Raw genomic sequence first — 18431 nt, 5'->3', positions numbered from 1 at the left:
ACTGCCGAGCGACCTGCACGGCGGTGGTACTTGTCGCCGGTCAGCTGGAACGGAATGTTTCTTCCAGAATCCAACAAGGCCCTAGCCAGATTTCCTTGCACTATCTGAGTTGACAGAAAAAAAGGAACAATTGACTTCTTCAGCCAAACAATTATCTTTGCACACACAGCCATGTGTGGATAGTGTGCTGTGGGGCTGAATTTTCGCAGCAATTCCAAGGGCATCATCTTCAAGTAGTAGGACTCAAAGAGCAACTCTAATGGGGCGATCCATTTCGTCCGCCGCCGTCCGTTTGGGTCGGCGCGGACAAAAGAGGAGGCCCAACGCGGCGACCCAAACCCAAATGGAGTCCGATTCGCGTCCGAGCCGACGCATTTGTGGCCCAAATTTGCGCCCCAAATGCGTCGGCGCGGACGCGGAACGGACGCCACGCGCGCCTTCTCGGTGTGCGCCGCGGCCCCACCTGGCGGTCGTCCAACCGCCCGCCACGTACCTGGTCAGCTTAATTTATGACCTCAGGCCCACACGTCAGCGACGGCGGTCGTCCTTTTTTAAGCCGACCGTGCGGCGGAGCCGTCCTCATCCAGCCAGCCCTGTCCCCATCTAGCCACACTCGCTCCCCCGTCGCCGGCAAACCCTAGCCAACCCTAGCCACCCCAATCGTGCCAAATGAGGCTCTTCTATGGCGCCGGCAGCAGCAAGGCCAAGGGCAAGTCGCCCGCCACCTCCTTTCCCCCGGAGTTTCTCCCGCCTCCGTCGGCGCCAGCTCGCTGTCCCCTGTGAAAGCCGAGCCGGAGCCGGAGTCGTCCCCCATCGAGCGCTACTCTTGGACGGGAGTAGTGCGCGAGTGGGTCCGTGCGCCGCTGGTCTGGGTGGGGGCGACGCCGGAGCAGGAGGCAGCGTACCTCGAGCATTGGCGCCACATCCGGCTGCCCGAGGAGCGCCGCAACGGCGAGTACCTCGAGATGCTCGAGCGCGACGCCGAGGCCGAGCAATGCGAGGCCGAGGAGGGGGCGCGCCAGGCCGCGGCGGCACAGGCGGCCGCACAGCCCGCGCCCGACATGAACGCCCTCTGGAACTCGGCGTTCTCCTGAGCCGGCCCTGTGCCGACGCTCATCGACCTCACGGATCCCGAGGACGACGACGATGACGCCTAGGGCAGCGCACCGCCTCGTAGTTTAGTTTATTTTTAGTTTTTATTAATGCTAATGTGGAGGCGTGGACTTTCGCCGGCCTAAACGGACAAAAAACGGACAAAATCACCATCCGTTTGGGTCGGCCCGTTGGAGTTGCTCTAAGAGTTTTAGACTGATAGTTTATGATTTAGCCCAACCCAAAGATGCTACTATTGTATTAGAAGACTAGTAGTACTGGCAGTATGGACAAGTACTTGGAAGATGCCGCGGCATTGGACTCAGGATCGCAAGGTTGTCACTCGTCCTGCGACAGTGAGAGGAAGGGATACTCCACTTTGTGACGTCTGGGTACGGGGCTGACATTCGAATGATTAGATTATCATTACATCGGGATCCTACCGGTTTTTGCTGCGTGCCATTTGTCCTCCCTAGATCACACTGCACTTCAGTTAGATGGGGAACTGGGTTTACTTGTCAATTGGAATGTTTGCCCACTGCTGACACTAAATGACCCCCCCCCCCCCCCCCCCCCTCCCTCCGCGTTTGAACCTGTACGTGCCTCCTTTTCATGGAAACCGGTGCTTCACCCTCATTTCGCCATATCGAATTATCGACACTTTTGTTAGAGAGCAAAATACTCCAGTCGGCTCGGTTCGTTAAACTAGATGACACCCCGCGCGTTGCTGCGGGAATTTGTTGTTGATTTTTAAAGTAATATCCACGTATCGAAGAAGACAACAATTTAAATAAATAATATGATATATTTCATATATGGCTGATGATTTAAAGATATTACTACACTACAGATTGCTAGTGTAGGGCCTAAACTGCAGCTTTTAATTTTTCTCAGGTAACTGAATTAACTTAACCAATAGATTATTGATGATGTATAGCATTTGGATTGCATGGAGACGAATATTGTATAACAGAAATTAAAATCCATAGGTATAACAGAAAATAGTGACTATTTGTCTTAGAAACATATGAGGAAAATCATTGGATTGAAGAACCACCTGTAGGCTATACACTCGTTCCTCTTCAATAGAAACCTGGATGAGCGGGGCAGAATAAACGGACGTATCAAGAAAGACTGCAGCCTAGCACAGAGAGCAAACACGACTTCAAGGGCTGCAGATGTATCATGGCCAACACAGGCGGCACCAGATTGAGATGGGTGTGAAATATCAATGTCGTTGACGATGGTAGATCACAACAATGAGCCCAGTTGCTCTACACAATTTCATACGGAAATTTTATCAACATTCCATAAATCACAAGGAATTATTGTTGCTTGTAGTAACCCTGCGACCTGCAATGGAAAATAAAATAAGAACTTTTGGTACAATTGTGTGGTTCATATGTGATTCCAAGCAGAATGAAAAGAAAAAAAATCTCGCGGATCCTTGTTGTGTGGTAATACCACCAGACTTCAGTGGTAATATCACAAGTGTGAATAGTTGTTAAAGATCATTGTCAAACAAACAACTGAAACAATAATGCGTTCAAACGCTGAACCCATCAACTGATGAAGACTGAAATTTGTGCTCTTCTATAAACTTCTGATAAACCATCTGTTCGATTGTTAACTAAGGGAGGTATACAACAGAAAAATCAAGAAACACTCTCTTGTAGACGAAAATTAGTGGAAGAAACAACTACAATCGGTGGAAAATAAACAACTAAGATCGATGGCAAAAAAAAAAAACTGAAACAATAGTACGTTCTGGCACTAAACCAATCAACTGATTAAGAACCTTTACTTATAAATCACGTGGAGCTTTGCAACATACTACAGAATTAGTGGTAGAAATAATGCAGAGTTAAGAAGTAGTACAAAGTAGAGGAGCAGCTTGAGGACCTTGGTGTTGGTCGGCCAGCAACTGAGGAACCGATGAAAGAGTACGTAGAAGCTGGAGGACCTTGATGCTAGTTGGCACTCTGTTGGGGAACCGACAGAGAACAGTGTCCGTGAAGGGAATGAGACTGGGGGAGCGGCTGATGAATAGCTTGAACTGCTTCACAGTAAGCTTTCGCTCTATACCAGCCTTGTGGAGCTCGAACTCCTACCTCACCATGAACTGGTGGACGCCTCCAGTCCGAGGCTTTGCCGTGGAGGCCGATGTGGCCCCGTCAGATCTGGACCGTGCGACGGGAGAACCTGACGACCCCATCTCGAATCACACGGGAGAAGGGTGTCACCGGAGCAGCTGGCGTCGCCGCTCCTGGATGGGCACCGGCTATGTGCCCTCCCCGTCAGACCTGGACCATGCGACGGGAGAAGGCGGCGGCCCCATCTCGAACCACACAAGGGAAGGATCACCGGGCACCCCTTAAGTTGGATCAGCCGGTGGCGCCGCTCCTGGATGTGCGCTCACTGCCTGTCGTATCTCCGGCTCGGCGGCTCTGCAGATTTTATGAGGATGGGGTGGCGAGGACGGCTGGTCTTCCGACTTCCACGGTTGCCGGTAGGTGTGATTCGGCTGTTACTTTTGGAAACGAAAAGAAACAATGAGGTGACGCTTCATTTGTGGCTTCGTACAGCCCAGCCCGCGCTGAGTTAAGAGGGATTAGCGATGGTGCTGTCAAAAAAAGAAGAGGGATTAGCGATGGAAAACCATGGGTACGGTGGAGGATTAGTGCTGACGTGGCCGCACGGGAATGGATGCTGACGTGGACAGCTTGCATGTTGAAAGAATTTGTAGTAGTGGGAAGCAACTTCTTAAGAATGTAAGATGTTGAGTTTGACTTTCTGCTCAGTTTTTTTTTTTCGGAAAAACTTCTAATCTATTCATCTTCAATCATGGTAGTACAACGAACACCAGAAATAAAAATTACATCCAGATCCGCAGACCACCCAGCGACGACTACAAGCACTGATTGCAAGACTTAAGTACCCTGCTAATATGTGTGTATGTGTGTGTGCACGCATGTTGATAAATACTACTCCCTCCATTCTTTTTTGTATGAAGTTTTAGACAGCTGATATTGAACTATTTTGGACGATGTCTGAACTGTCAGGGAGTAGTTAAATACAATCTTAATTAACCAACCTCACGAGTAACTTGAGGTAACCAGCTTGTTAGGCTCGTTTATCTTAACAAATGGAAAACGAGAGCTAGCTCGACTCGTTAAGAAAACAAGTTTGGCCCGAGGCGAGCCGAGTAGCTCACAAGTTTTGAGTTTTATGTCCATTGCTGCTGAGTAAAAGTTCATTTACCGCCTCCATTTTTCATATTTGGAACTACTTCCTAAATAGTCTATATATTCTAGACACTAAAAAAACAATAACACAAGTATTATGCCGAGCAAGAAAAAGATATCGCTAGATATCCTTATCACATATGCGCAATTGAGTTTCGTGTGATATATGGCTTTGTGACAAAGAACAAGTCAATACAAGTTCACCATGTATGGTTTGTTGGAAATATGCTCTAGAGGCAATAATAAAATGGTTATTGTTGAGGATATAGACCTTAGAGTCACCCGTCAGGAGGGGCCGGGTTACTCGTACGGTCGTTGCCAGAAGCCCGGAGCCAAGCTTGAAGACGATGGGCCAGAGATGGGCTAAGACCCGGATACGGCTTAAGGCCTATAGTTACAATCATTATTATGGTAGAACTTGTAGTGTAAGGCAAGTATGATTGAGAGTCCGAGCCGGACACTCTTATGAGCCGGCCGGAACTCTAAGGGCTGTTGGGCGTCAGCCTCCCTATATAAAGGGACGACCCGGCAGCGGTTTAGGGACAACAACAATCTCATCGAGAGCCGGGCATAGCAGTTTAGCTCCCTGGTGATCGTAACCCTAATCCATACCACCTCAAACTGGACGTAGGCTTTTACCTTCACCGTAAGGGGCCGAACCAGTATAACCCTCGTGTTCCTTGTCCCGCATTAACCCCTTCAAGCTTCCTAGTTGCGATGGCTCCACGACTAAGTCCTAGCTCGAGGGCATCTGCCGTGACAATTCCACGACAGTTGGCGCCCACCGTGGGGCCAGCGCATGGTGGATTTGAGTTCTTGAAGGGCAGCTTCGAAGGGCTCAAGGGATAGGCTGTGGGCCGGATGACCAAGAGTCGTCGCGGCAAGCTCTACATCGACGATGCAAACTGGGGCCCCGACGCCGGCTCAATTGAGTACGGGTACCGGGTCCCCTTCGGCGGAATTCATGTTTTCATTGGCAAGATTGGTGAGCCGGGCCCTGAGCCGGATCTCTACACCGATCTCATCGAAACGGCTCAGCGCGCACGACCCGCCCGGGCCCGGCCTGCCTTAAAGCATGCTTTTGTGGGGTGTATCCATGGAGGACCCTCCGATCGATCTGGATCTGGTGATGAGACGGCCGCCGGCTCTGACGGCGAGTCGGCCACCGATGAGTCAAACTCGTTGTACCAACTTCAAGATGGCAGGCTCATGGGTTGCTCCGATGGTGACAGTATTTCGGACCTCTTTGAGCCGCCAAGTCAGGTTGGAGTTTTTATGGCTGGTGCGCAGCCTGTTCAGAACCCCGCCGCTGGAGCGGGAAACCCGGTGCTTTCTCCGGCTCAGGTGCTAATGGATCTCACGGACAAGATGACGGCCCTGTTAACCGCCACGGTTGACCCGGCAGATCAAGCTCAGCACGATGCCGAGGTGGCACAGTTAAAATCGGATCTAATAAAAGCTAAAGAGGATCTGACAGCGGAAGGGATCAGGCTGGCTGCGGAGCGGGCGGCTCTCGATGCCCAGACTCAGCTGATTCAGGCGCAGTCCTTCCAACTCACGATGGACCAGAACGCGGCCAATGAGGTCATGAGAAGGAGGCATCAAAAGGCCCAATCTTGACTCCCTCCGGTTTACGATCCACGCAACCTCTTCAACACGCCAGGTGCAGGGTCTAGTAACCCGCCAGGGGTCATAGCGCCCGGGTCTGGACCCCTTATTCAATCACGAGTGATGGGGCCTCCCCAGGTGCCCCCTGCCCCGCCTCAGTATGTGCCAATACCCCCGGGTCATTATAATAACCCGCTGGAGAACATGGTCGCTGCGGCAGCACGGCTGGCGGCTCTCCCAGTTGACGGCGACTCTCCGACGGCTATTGAAACCCGCCGGGTCAGGGAACTCCTTCAGACAGCACTGGCGCAGCAAGAGGCATACTCCTACAGCCGGGACAGGATCCACTCGACCCCTCGTCCAGGCCAGAGCCCGAGTTACAGCCGGCACATGGTCTCAGCAACCGGCTCAAGTAACGTCCGACGCCATGACCCGCCCCCTGGCCATGGCCCGGCTCATAATGGAGCCTTTTACGCAGCAGACCAGGACAAAGCGCGGCAAGAGGCGGAGCAAGTGCCTCAATTGACGGCTTACCAGACCCCCCCGGCTTATCCGACGACTTCCGTTGATGTGGGTATCCCTACCAGGACCGGGGGCGTCCCTTGTTTAGTACCAGCTATCCGTAATGAACGTCTACCTAAGGACTTCTAGGGCCCTAGGAAGGTGCCTAACTACACAGCTGACTTGCAACCCGCAGCCTGGATTGAGAGCTATGAGATGGCTATGGAGCTGCTGGAGGTCAGTGAGGCGGCCATGGCCAAGTATTTCACCATGATGTTAGATGGGACTGCCCGCACTTGGTTGAAAGGGCTACCACCGAATTCCATTGGGTCTTGGGCTGAGCTGAAAGCACGGTTCATCCAAAACTTCAAAGATACCTGTAGGCAGTCTATGTCAATTGTGGATTTGACTAACTGTAAACAGCAGGAGGGTGAGTCCACGACACATTGGGTTCGCCGGGTTAAGGAGATCATACACTCATCAGACAAGATGGATGCCGGCTCAGCGGTTCTAATGCTGGAGCAGAATTGTCGTTTTGTGCCCCTGAAGATGAAACTCGGGCGGCTTAAGCGCGACTGCAGTGATATGGGTACACTAATGGCAGCTCTTGTCAAGTACGCCGATTCTGATGGTACCAAGGATCCCCCTTCAGACGATGAAAGGACAGGGAAGGGAAAGAAGAACGGCAATGGCAAGGGTCCTCAGTTTAACCCGGGGAACCAAGGAGGAGGCAAGCGCAAGGCAGATGGCAGCCTAGAGTTTGTGGCCAACACCAGCGCGCAAGGCAATAACCAGCGACGCAAGGGGAGGCCCCCTCCCCGAGGCAGCGGGTCAGGACCCTCACTGGAGCAGCTGTTGAATGAGCCTTGTCCGAGGCACGGCTCTAGAGAGAAGCCAGCGACTCATCTATGGAAGGATTGTGCAATCATGAAGGCCTTTAAAAACTACAATGGCCCGGGCGGCGGCGGCTCAGGCGCCGGCGGCTTTCATGGCCCGGGGGGCGGCTCAAACTCCGGTCCTCAGAACGGTCAAGGGGGCTTTAATCAACAGTCTAGACAGGGTCATCAACAGCAGCAGGGGGGGTTATCAGACCAATCCAAAGCAGCTTAGCGGTGGACAGTATCATGTGTTTACCACTAGTTTGTGCAAGCGAGATCAGAAGCTTCACAAGAGGACTGTGAATGCTGTTGAGCCGGCGGTCCCACGCTACTTGCGGTGGTCTGAGCAGCCTATAGTGTGGAGTAGGGAGGATCACCCTCCCCGGGTGGATAACCCGGGCCACTTGGCCTTAGTGGTGGCTCCTCAAGTGGGAGGATATAAGTTCACAAAGGTGCTCATGGATGGAGGCAGCAGCATCAACATCCTCTATTATGAGACTTTTCGCCGTATGGGGTTGGTTGATAAGAACCTCAGCCAGTCAAACACTATTTTCCATGGTGTGGTACCTGGCAAATCGGCTTATCCAGTCGGCAAGATCGAATTGGAAGTGGCTTTTGGTGATGAGAACAACTATAGGGTGGAGAAATTGACCTTTGAGGTGGTCAAGATAAGAAGTCCATACCATGCTATATTTGGACGGCCGGCTTACGCCAAGTTCATGGCACGGCCGTGTTATGTGTACTTACAGCTCAAGATGCCGGGTCACAATGGGACCATTACGGTTCACGGCAGCCGGAAAGTGGCTCTGGAGTGTGAAGAAGGCGATGCGGCTTATGCAGAATCTGTTTGTGCTACAGAGGAGTTGAAGTTCTATAAGGATAATGTTGACCCAACAGATATGACCTCTCTGAAAAAGCCGACTACGGAGAATGAGCCGGCGATGAAATTTAAGTCGGCTGATGAAACTAAGCTTGTTGATTTTGTTCCAGGCGATTCATCTCAGCAGTTTAGCATCAGTGCCAATCTGGATCCAAAATAGGAAAGCGCGCTCATCGAGTTCATCCATGAGAATAGGGACATCTTTGCATGGAAACCCTCTGACATGCCAGGTGTACCTAGAGAACTCGTTGAGCATACTCTCAATGTTGATCCGAAATTTAAGCCGGTCAGACAGTTCCTTCGGCGGTTTAACGAAGAGAGGCAGAAAGCCATTGGTGAAGAGGTGGCCCGGCTCTTGGCGGCCGGGTTTATCGTTGAAGTCTTTAACCCGGTGCTCGTACTCAAGAAGAACGGCACCTGGCGGATGTGTGTGGACTACACGGACTTGAACAAGGCGTGTCCGGCTGATCCTTTTGCCCTCCCCCGTATTGATCAAATCATTGATGCTACGGCAGGTTGTGCACGTTTAAGTTTCTTGGATGCTTATTCCGGTTATCATCAGATTAAGATGGCAGTTAAGGACCAGGAGAAGACGGCGTTCATCACTCCTTTTGGAGCCTTCTGCTATGTGTCTATGCCCTTTGGGCTAAAGTGTGCACAGGCGACTTACCAGTGTTGTGTACAGAACTGTCTCCATAAACAGATTGGGTGCAATGTTCACGCTTACGTGGACGATATTGTGGTTAAGTCCATCAAAGAGGAAACCCTGATAGATGATTTAAGGGAAACCTTTGATAATCTCCGGGTCTATAAGATGATGCTTAACCCGGCCAAGTGTGTTTTTGGTGTTCCTGCAGGCAAACTCTTGGGCTTCTTGGTTTCTGATGGAGGCATTGAGGCTAACCCGGAGAAGATCAAGGCCATCACCTCCCTAACTAAGCCGGTGTGTATAAATGACGTTCAGCGCTTGGCGGGTCGCATCGCTGCTTTAAGCCGGTTCATAAGCCGTTTGGCTGAGAAGGCCATGCCCTTGTATCAGTTGATGAAGAAAACTGATAACTTCGTCTGGAATGATGCAGCTAATACCGCTTTTGAGGATTTGAAGAAGCAGCTGGCAGAGCCCCCAGTCCTTGCTGCTCCGGTTGACAAGGAGCCCTTACTACTGTATGTGGTGGCAAACGCACGAGCCGTCAGTGTGGCTATTGTGGTGGAGCGCAAGGAGGAGGGTAAGGAGCATCCGGTTCAGCGGCCGGTTTATTATGTCAGCGAAGTACTCATTGAGTCTAAGCAGCGGTACCCGCATTGGCAGAAGCTGGTATATGGTGTGTTCATGGCGAGCCGGAAGCTTAAGCATTATTTTCAGGGTCATCCCATCACTGTGGTCAGTTCTGCCCCTCTTGGTGATATCATTCAAAACAGAGAGGCCACAGGGAGAATTGCTAAGTGGGCTATAGAACTTGGACCTCATGGTCTCAAATATGTGCCACGCACTGCTGTTAAGTCTCAGGCCTTGGTGGATTTCATCAATGATTGGACAGAGTCACAAGTACCCGAGCAAAAGCCGGATAACACGTATTGGACTATTCACTTCGATGGGTCCAGGAAGTTGGAGGGCTCGGGGGCTGGCGTTGTATTGGCTTCCCCTAAAGGTGACAAGTTCCATTATGTGCTACAGTTGATGTTTCCTTGCACTAACAATGCGGCTGAGTACGAGGCCTTGCTCCACGGTCTTCGGATGGCTAAGGAGATGAGCTTGAGCCGAGTAAGGTGCTTCGGTGACTCGGACTTGGTGGCTCAACAAGTATCAGGCAAGTGGGACTCTAAGGACCCTCTAATGGCGGCTTATCGCCGCGAGGTTGATGCTATTGCTGGGCACTTTCAGGGCTACCAAGTAGAGCACATTGATCGCAGGAAGAACGAGGCGGCTGATGCTCTAAGCCGGCTAGGCTCTCAGCGGAAGCCGGTGCCGCCTAACACTTTCCTGGACGTCCTGTACAACCCTTCGGTTAAGTTGCCTACAGAGGAAGACTTGGCTGTCCCTGACCCGGAGGCACGACTGGTGGCGGCTCTTCATGTCATACCAGACTGGACAATGCCATATCTGGCTTATATGACCCGGGGCGAGTTGCCTGAGGATGAAACTTTGGCCAGGCAAATAACCCGGCGGGCTAAGTCAATGATCGTTATCGATGGCGAATTGCATCATCGCAGTGTCACGGGAGCATTTCAGCGTTGTGTCTCCCCTGAGGAGGGTCAAGAAATCTTGCGTGAGATCCATGAAGGGGATTGTGGCCATCATGCCGGCTCAAAGTCCCTTGTGGCCAAGGCTTTCCGTCATGGTTTTTATTGGTTGATGGCTCATGCTGATGCAGAGGACTTGGTCAGCAAGTGCGATGGTTGCCAGAGGTTTTCACGACGGGCTCATGTGCCAGCTCAGGAGCTGAGGATGATCCCCATCACTTGGCCCTTTGCGGTCTGGGGGCTTGATATGGTTGGGCCTTTTAAAAGGTCCAAGGATAAGAAGACCCACCTCTTGGTGGCAGTGGACAAATTCACAAAGTGGGTGGAAGCTGAGCCAGTTAGCAAGTGCGATGCAGCCACGGCGGTTCAATTTATGAAAAAGGTGATTTTCCGCTTTGGCTTTCCGCACAGCATTATAACTGACAATGGCACCAATCTCTCCAAAGGCGCCATGGAAGAGTTTTGTCAACGAGAGCATATCCGACTTGATGTTTCCTCAGTGGCTCATCCTCAATCCAATGGTCAAGCTGAGAGAGCTAATCAGGAGATTCTGAAGGGCATCAAGCCCCGGCTTTTGGTCCCTTTGCAACGGACGCCGGGTTGTTGGGTGGAGGAGTTGCCCTCCGTCTTATGGAGCATCAACACTACTCCTAACAGGTCTACAGGCTTCACGCCTTTCTTCATGGTTTATGGAGCAGAAGCAGTCCTCCCCAGCGACATCCGTCATGACTCACCTCGCGTGGCGGCTTATGTTGAGACGGATAATGAACAGGCGCGCCAAGATGCTCTCGACTTGTTGGACGAATAGCGTGATGTGGCAGCAGCCCGGTCAGCGATTTACCAACAAGACCTGCGCCGTTATCATAGCCGTTGGGTCAAATCCCGGGTCTTCCAGGAAGGTGACCTTGTGCTCCGGCTCATCCAGGATCAAACAGAGGCACACAAACTATCCCCACCTTGGGAAGGGCCCTTTGTGGTCAGCAAGAACTTGCACAACGGGTCATATTACCTCATTGACATTCGGGAGCACAAAGATTCGCGTAAGTCGGAGGAGGAGACCCGTCGGCCGTGGAACATAGCTCAGCTTCGGCCTTACTACACCTGAGCCACCGGCTCTCGTGGTATACATATTTCTCTTAGCCATGTATATATTATGATAAGCAATAAAGCAGGACCTCTGTCCTTTTTTCTCCTCCAAATATGCACGTGTTGTTTTTATTACAAGATTACATGATGGCTTAAAGGAGGATCCGGCTTATGATCGTATTCGAATCCAGCCATAAACAGTAAGGTCACTTGGGGGCTTCCTGTTCAAACATGGGTCGTATTCGAACCAAAGAGAACATAGCTGTCGATACCCATTTGATTGGCACAAGTGCCGAGCTCATTGGGAGGTTGCCATTGGTCATATTTGAATAATAGGTTAACCCCTCTGAGAACCAGCGTGGATCGTATTCGAATCAGCGTCGTTAAACAATCCTTGAAATCACTTGGGGGCTTCCTGTTCAAACATGGGTCGTATCCGAACCAAAGAGAACATAGCTGTCGGTACCCTCTTGATTGGCATCGCCACACCCACTGGGGGCTATATGATCGTATCTGAATCTTAGCTTAACCCCTTTGGGCCGGGTCTCTGGTCGTATTCGAACCAGAAGCCCCTAAGTTCCACTGCTTTATCACAAGTTTACTTTGATTATGTTAAGGTGTGCACGGCCGGGTCTCGCTTTGCCGGCTTAACTTTGGTTTACAGTGTTCGTTGAACACCATGGGTGTCATTAAGACAGGTAAATCGGAGTCAAGATACCAAACTTGTTACCCGGGTTATCTAAACCGGAAGTATGCTTACAGGCCGCTAAGTGTGTTATTACGGTTGTGTTAAGGATATAATTGAGGGCCGGTCTTTTTTGATCCATATTCCAGGTTATCTATCCAAAACACCTGACTCTCAGGGCGGTAAGCCGCCTCGAGACTTGTGATCTGCCTTTCTATGCAGGATACTTAAAGGCACCTCTTTAAGGTTGAGAAAAACAAAGGGATGATTATGACCCGGAGAAACATCAAAGAGACAATTTCAAAGGACTTTCGCATTCAATACGTGCACGATGGCATGGCAGAGATGAACTGTTGCACCTACTCTATTACAAAAACTCTTCAAGTCTAAAAGGTGGAACATTGTTTGATAAACCGCCAGCCAAATTATGATGCCCGCTGAGTTGAAGTCCCCAGCTCATTCCTATCTTCTCCTTCGGCTGATCCCAAGACCTCGAAGGTTGATGACTTCCAGTCGATGCCGCTGAGAGCTTCGAATTGGGCTTCTTCGTCAATTAACCCGGCCGGGTCAATCTCCGGGGCGAAGGTGTGCTGACGAGCCGGCGGGATCAGGTTGAGGGCTTCATAGCGAGGGGTTGGAATCCTCTGATTCTCCGCGTCATAACCCGGCTGGTACTTGGTCAGATCTGTGTCGTTCCCGATGAGGGTGGCCACCGGGCGTACAGCCTTCACACACGCCGCGAAGTCCTTCTGATCGAAAGCTGAGCCGTCTTCCTTCAGGCTTGGATAGCCAAGGGCGATGTCCGCCGGGTCTAACTCCGGCAGGAATGCCTTGGCCCGGCTCAGCGCGGCGATCGCTCCGGCTCTCGCGGAGGCCCGTCGCAGCTCTTGGATCCGCTGAGGCAGAACGGCGAGCCGGCGCAGGACTTCGGCCAGATGAGTCAGCACCTCGTTGGATAGGGCCACCACAGCTAAGGCACGCTGTGACCCGGTGTAGAGCTGCTCCACCAGGGTATACACGGCCTTTAGCTTGGTGACCACGCTCTGGTTAAGGTTGGCACTTCTGGGGCCTATTTAACAGAATCAGGTAAGTCGGCGGCAAGGATGAGTCACGACATATAAACATTCTAAACATTGGTGAAAGCCGGTGAGGCGACTTACCGAAGATGGCGGCCACCATTTGGGAAACCTGGCGCTTTAGGCCGGAGAGCTCGGCGGTCTTCTCAGAGAGAGCCTTCTCCGCCTGTTCCGCCCGGGTCACCAGGGCGGCCTTTTCTTCGACCCAGGCTTTTCTCTCAGCATCAAACTCGGTCTTCAATTTTTCTTGAGTGGCGATGCTGGATACAAACTTGGCGTTTGCCTTCCGGGTCTCCATCTCCTGCATCTTCAGCCGGCTCTTGAGATCAGCAAGGTCTGCCTCTAATTTCTTGCCAACAGCCTGCATATATTTCCGGGTTATTAACAGTCATTATATAAGTCCCAAGCGTTTTCCAAGCAAAGACACTTGGCACTTGGGGGCTAATGCATGTTGAACGTATCTATCTACATACTGCCGGCTCAGTTGGGTAAGCCGGAACCTAAGTCTACAACATATTCAAGCATAAGTCGTCGACTTCGGGGCTAGCATGGCAAAGGTAACTATGCAGTAAGTACGAAGACAGCAGAAAGATACCTCAGATTTTTGTTGGATCTGGTTTACCATGGCGACCTCCGCGTCCCGGCTCTTGTGCACCTGGCTGATGTAGCCAGAGACGAGCTCTCCAATGCTCAAGTTGGTGTAGTCGGAGAGGTCCAGGTTCACCCGGTGGGGCTGCAGCAACTCCCCCTTCGCGGAGCACTTGGCCAACACGGTCGGTCTCCCCGGCTCAACAAACTCCATCCGGGTGATTACCACGTCCGGGTCGTCTGTTGGCGGAGCTGATCCGGAGGCCTCCGGGTTAACCGAAGCTTCGGTCGTTGCTTTGGTAGTTGGGGCAGTGGCCTCAGGTGCTATGTCCATCAGAGTGGTGGCTTCGGGGGCGGAGGCAGCTAGTGGCTCTTCAGCCGTCACCTCCGGTTCAGGTAGGTCCGGCACTCCGGCTGACCTGGTCTTCTTCGCTCTTTTGGTGAGCTTTGCCTGGGCGCTGAAAGGATAGAAACATTCAGCACAAAGAGAGTAAGTACAGACAAGTATAATGTGAGATGGTTGTTATTACCCGGGCGCGGTCTTGAAAGTCGGAAGACTCGACTGCATAGAGTCACCCGAAGAAGGGGAGGTCTCCTGGTAATTGGAGTCAGAAGAATTGAGTGGCCGACGAATAACACCCGCCAACGGGTGAAAAGGGTACAAGTGAGAAAAAACCTCAGTTCCACGCTTCCTTGTTGCGTCGGGTAACCCGGCGGAGAGATCGGTGTCCTTGTTGGTCCGGGTGTGACGCCGGCTTTCATGAACCTTTCGCTTCAAAATAAATTGAGGGTCTTGGTAAGCTAAAGGATGTGAAAAGCTTACTTTCCGGGTTACCCTTCGGACTTTCAGCTGTGGTAAGGGCTCCGAGTCGGAGGAAAGTGACATTACCTCTTCAACCACCGGGTTACTGGCGCCGGTGTCATCCTGTCAATGAGCAAGTGTTGATAAGGCGGACAGCAACAAACAACAAATATAGCAAGAATTTAAAGGCTTAGGGGTTACCTCTGACTCGGAGCTGTCGCTTAATTGCATCAGCTCTGAAGCAGTAGGTCTGCTTCCTTTTTTGCGAGGGGCGGCTTTCTTGGCGGCTTTTTTCGCCTTCCTGGATTTCTTGGCCGCCTCATGGTCATATTTGACCCGCCAGAACTTATCATCAGCCTGAAAAATACAATGGGAAATTCTTAAAACGGTTCAGATGAAGGTTATATGCAGACGAAGATAAAAAGTTAAAGTCAGCGGCTTACCGCTAGGGCTGGGTTGGTCTTGCAGAAGGGGGCTAACCCGGTCCTTCCGTAGTCTGCCAGGCTCTCGTTTAAAAGAGCCTTGGTCTCCTCCTCTGCAACGTCTTCTGGAAGATCATTGCGGCTGTGCCTCTGAGGGTCATCCTTTCGCCTGGTGTACTCACACATTAAGCCGGGGCGGCGGCTCAACGGGATCACCCGCCATGAGATCCAGACCCGGACCAGGTCGATTCCGTTCAGACCGTTGCCCAGGAGGGCCTTGATTTTGTTGATAGTAGGAAGCAGAGGCTGGCGCTCCGCTTGAGTCAGCTTGTCCGACAGTGGGTGAGTCGGCTCCAGACGTGTTGGGCGAAAGCCGGGCAGCGGGCTTTCATCAGCCGGGGACGTGTCTTAGCAGTAGAACCAAGTCATGTTCCAGTCCTTGGGGTGGCTCGGCGGCTCTGCGTAAGGGAAAAGATAGTCCCTACGCCGCTGGATGGAAATGCCACCTAACTCCAGACTTGGCCCGTTGGCGCACTCATTCTGGCGGTTTAAGTAAAACAGCTCTCTGAAGAGCAGCAGACTAGGCTCTTCTCCAAGGTACACTTCGCAAAAGACTTGGAAATTGCAGATGTTGGATACGGAGTTGGGTCCTATATCTTGAGGCCGCAAGTCGAAGAAGTTGAGCACGTCCCTAAAAAACTTTGAGCCGGTCGGTGCGAAGCCCCGGCTCATATGATCTGCGAAGATCACTACCTCCCCGTCCCTTGGCTGTGGTCTTTCTTCTGACGGGTCAGGGGCACGGTAGGACATGACTTCTTTATTAGGGAGATATCCGGACTTAACAAAATTGGCTAGGGTCTCGTTGGTGACGTTGGACCTCATCCAGTTGCAAGTGATGGGAGCCTTGGGAGGCATGGTGAAAGTTGGCAGTCTATGACAAAAAGGAAAATGTCCGGGTTAATTATAAGCCGGAGATCTATAGTTCAAAACTAAGGTGGCGGCTTATGAAGGGGACTAATGATATATACTCAGGTACAGTGGGTTATTTAAGCCGCAGGGGCATTCAGATTAAGTTGGTTATCTACGGCCTTACTACAGTTAAGCCGGAGGATTCTACGAAGCATGGCTTTCTTTAAATCGGAGGATTCGGCAGCGCGTGGTTTCTTTAACCCGGAATCGTAAGCCGCCAAGATTCAATGGTTGCAGTTTTTACTATGTGTGGTAAAACAGGTTTCACATATTGCAGTAACTTTTTTGGATCAAAATGATCGGGCAAAAGAAACAATTTCTAGACCTAGAAACAGCAGTGAGGGAGTTCTTGAGTTCAAACAGAGTTCTTATGTAGTTCAAGGAAAGCTACTTGCGTGTGAAATGGATCTTAAACAACCACCGCGCTAGTTCTACGCAGGACTAACATCAAGCAGGAGCAGTAACTAGGAGAACTACCGAACTTGCGGGCAATGGTGATGAACACGAAGAACGTGGATGAACCCTACTGCAGATCTACTCTACGGGGTGGTGAGAACTTACCGGAGCTGAAGAGGTGCGGGAGTCGCCGCCGTTTATCTGGTCCGAGTCAGGGTGATGCAGCGGCCAAGGTTGACGAAGACCGGAGGCGAGACGACGGCGGCGGAATGCGAGCTCAGTGAGAAAGGCAGCGGCGCGAGGAGGAAGAAGAGAGCGTGAGAAGAGCCCGTCGGGCCGGCCTATTTATAAGGCAAGGTCATAAGTGGGCGCGAGATTCAAGGAGACCACGGCGTGGTTATCTCCCCCCCCCCCACGACGCCTCGATTTTCGGAATGACAGTAAAAGCAAAGATCCGTTGCGGATCTGGCGGAGTAAAAACGGACTTAATGGAGGATGACGTCATGGCGGATTATCCGGAGTCCAGAGGGTGACGTCACTCCGGGTTATGGCCTTCACATGAATTGTAAGCCGGAGATTTTTTCTGTCAGAAAAGTTGAAGATTGACATGAGCCGGCTCAAATCAATCTGGGGCCTAATGTTGAGGATATAGACCTTAGAGTCACCCGCCAGGAGGGGCCGGGTTACTCGTACGGTCGTTGCCAGAAGCCCGGAGCCAAGCTTGAAGACGATGGGCCAGAGATGGGCTAAGACCCGGATACGGCTTAAGGCCCATAGTTACAATCATTATTATGGTAGAACTTGTAGTGTAAGGCAAGTATGATTGAGAGTCCGAGCCGGGCACTCTTATGAGCCGGCCGGGACTCTAAGGGCTGCTGGGCGTCATCCTCCCTATATAAAGGGATGACCCGGCAGCGGTTTAGGGACAACAACAATCTCATCGAGAGCCGGGCATAGCAGTTTAGCTCCCTGGTGATCGTAACCCTAATCAATACCACCTCAAGCTGGACGTAGGCTTTTACCTTCACCGTAAGGGGCCGAACCAGTATAACCCTCGTGTTCCTTGTCCCGCATTAACCCCTTCAAGCTTCCTAGTTGCGATGGCTCCACGACTAAGTCCTAGCTCGAGGGCATCTGCCGTGACAATTCCACGACAGTTATTATTATATTTCCTTGTTCATGATAATTGTCTATTGTTCATGCTTTAATTGTGTTATCCGGAAACCGTAATACATGTGTGAATACATAGACCACAACATGTCCCTAGTGAGCCTCTAGTTGACTAGCTCGTTGATCAATAGATGGTTACGGTTTCCTGACCATGGACATTGGATGTCATTGATAACGGGATCACATTATTAGGAGAATGATGTGATGGACAAGACCCAATCCTAAATATACCACAAGATCGTGTAGTTCGTTTGCTAAGAGCTTTTCTAATGTCAAGTATCGTTTCCTTAGACCATGAGATTGTGCAACTCCCGGATACCGTAGGAATGCTTTGGGTGTACCAAACGTCACAACGTAACTGGGTGGCTATAAAGGTGCACTACAGGTATCTCCGAAAGTGTCTGTTGGGTTGGCTCGGATCGAGACTGGGATTTGTCACTCCGTATGATGGAGAGGTATCTCTGGGCCCACTCGGTATTGCATCATCATAATGAGCTCAATGTGACTAAGTAGTTAGTCACGGGATTATGCATTACGGAACGAGTAAAGTGACTTGCCGGTAATGAGATTGAACGAGGTATTGGGATACCGACGATCGAATCTCGGGCAAGTAAAGTACCGATTGACAAAGGGAATTGGATACGGGATTGCTTGAATCCTCGACATCGTGGTTCATCCGATGAGATCATCGTGGAACATGTGGGAGCCAACATGGGTATCCAGATCCCGCTGTTGGTTATTGGCTAGAGAGGTGTCTCGGTCATGTCTGCATGATTCCCGAACCCGTAGGGT

The 18431-nt window shown here is 51.3% G+C and overlaps 1 long non-coding RNA gene across 1 annotated transcript; it reads right to left on the bottom strand.

Annotated features, from left to right (window-relative positions):
- Positions 1 to 2015: 2015 nt before the first annotated feature.
- On the bottom strand, positions 2016 to 3521 carry LOC123497803 (uncharacterized). Its single transcript, XR_006671696.2, has 2 exons — positions 2995 to 3521; positions 2016 to 2445 (listed from the first exon to the last, which is right to left on the bottom strand). It is a non-coding gene; the product is annotated as an uncharacterized lncRNA (long non-coding RNA).
- Between the last annotated feature and the right edge of the window lie 14910 nt (positions 3522 to 18431).

The sequence above is a fragment of the Aegilops tauschii genome, chromosome 3 (genome assembly GCF_002575655.3).
Source record: "Aegilops tauschii subsp. strangulata cultivar AL8/78 chromosome 3, Aet v6.0, whole genome shotgun sequence".
In the NCBI taxonomy this organism is placed as follows: Eukaryota; Viridiplantae; Streptophyta; class Magnoliopsida; order Poales; family Poaceae; genus Aegilops; species Aegilops tauschii.
This window is presented reverse-complemented; position numbering and strand designations above follow the sequence as displayed.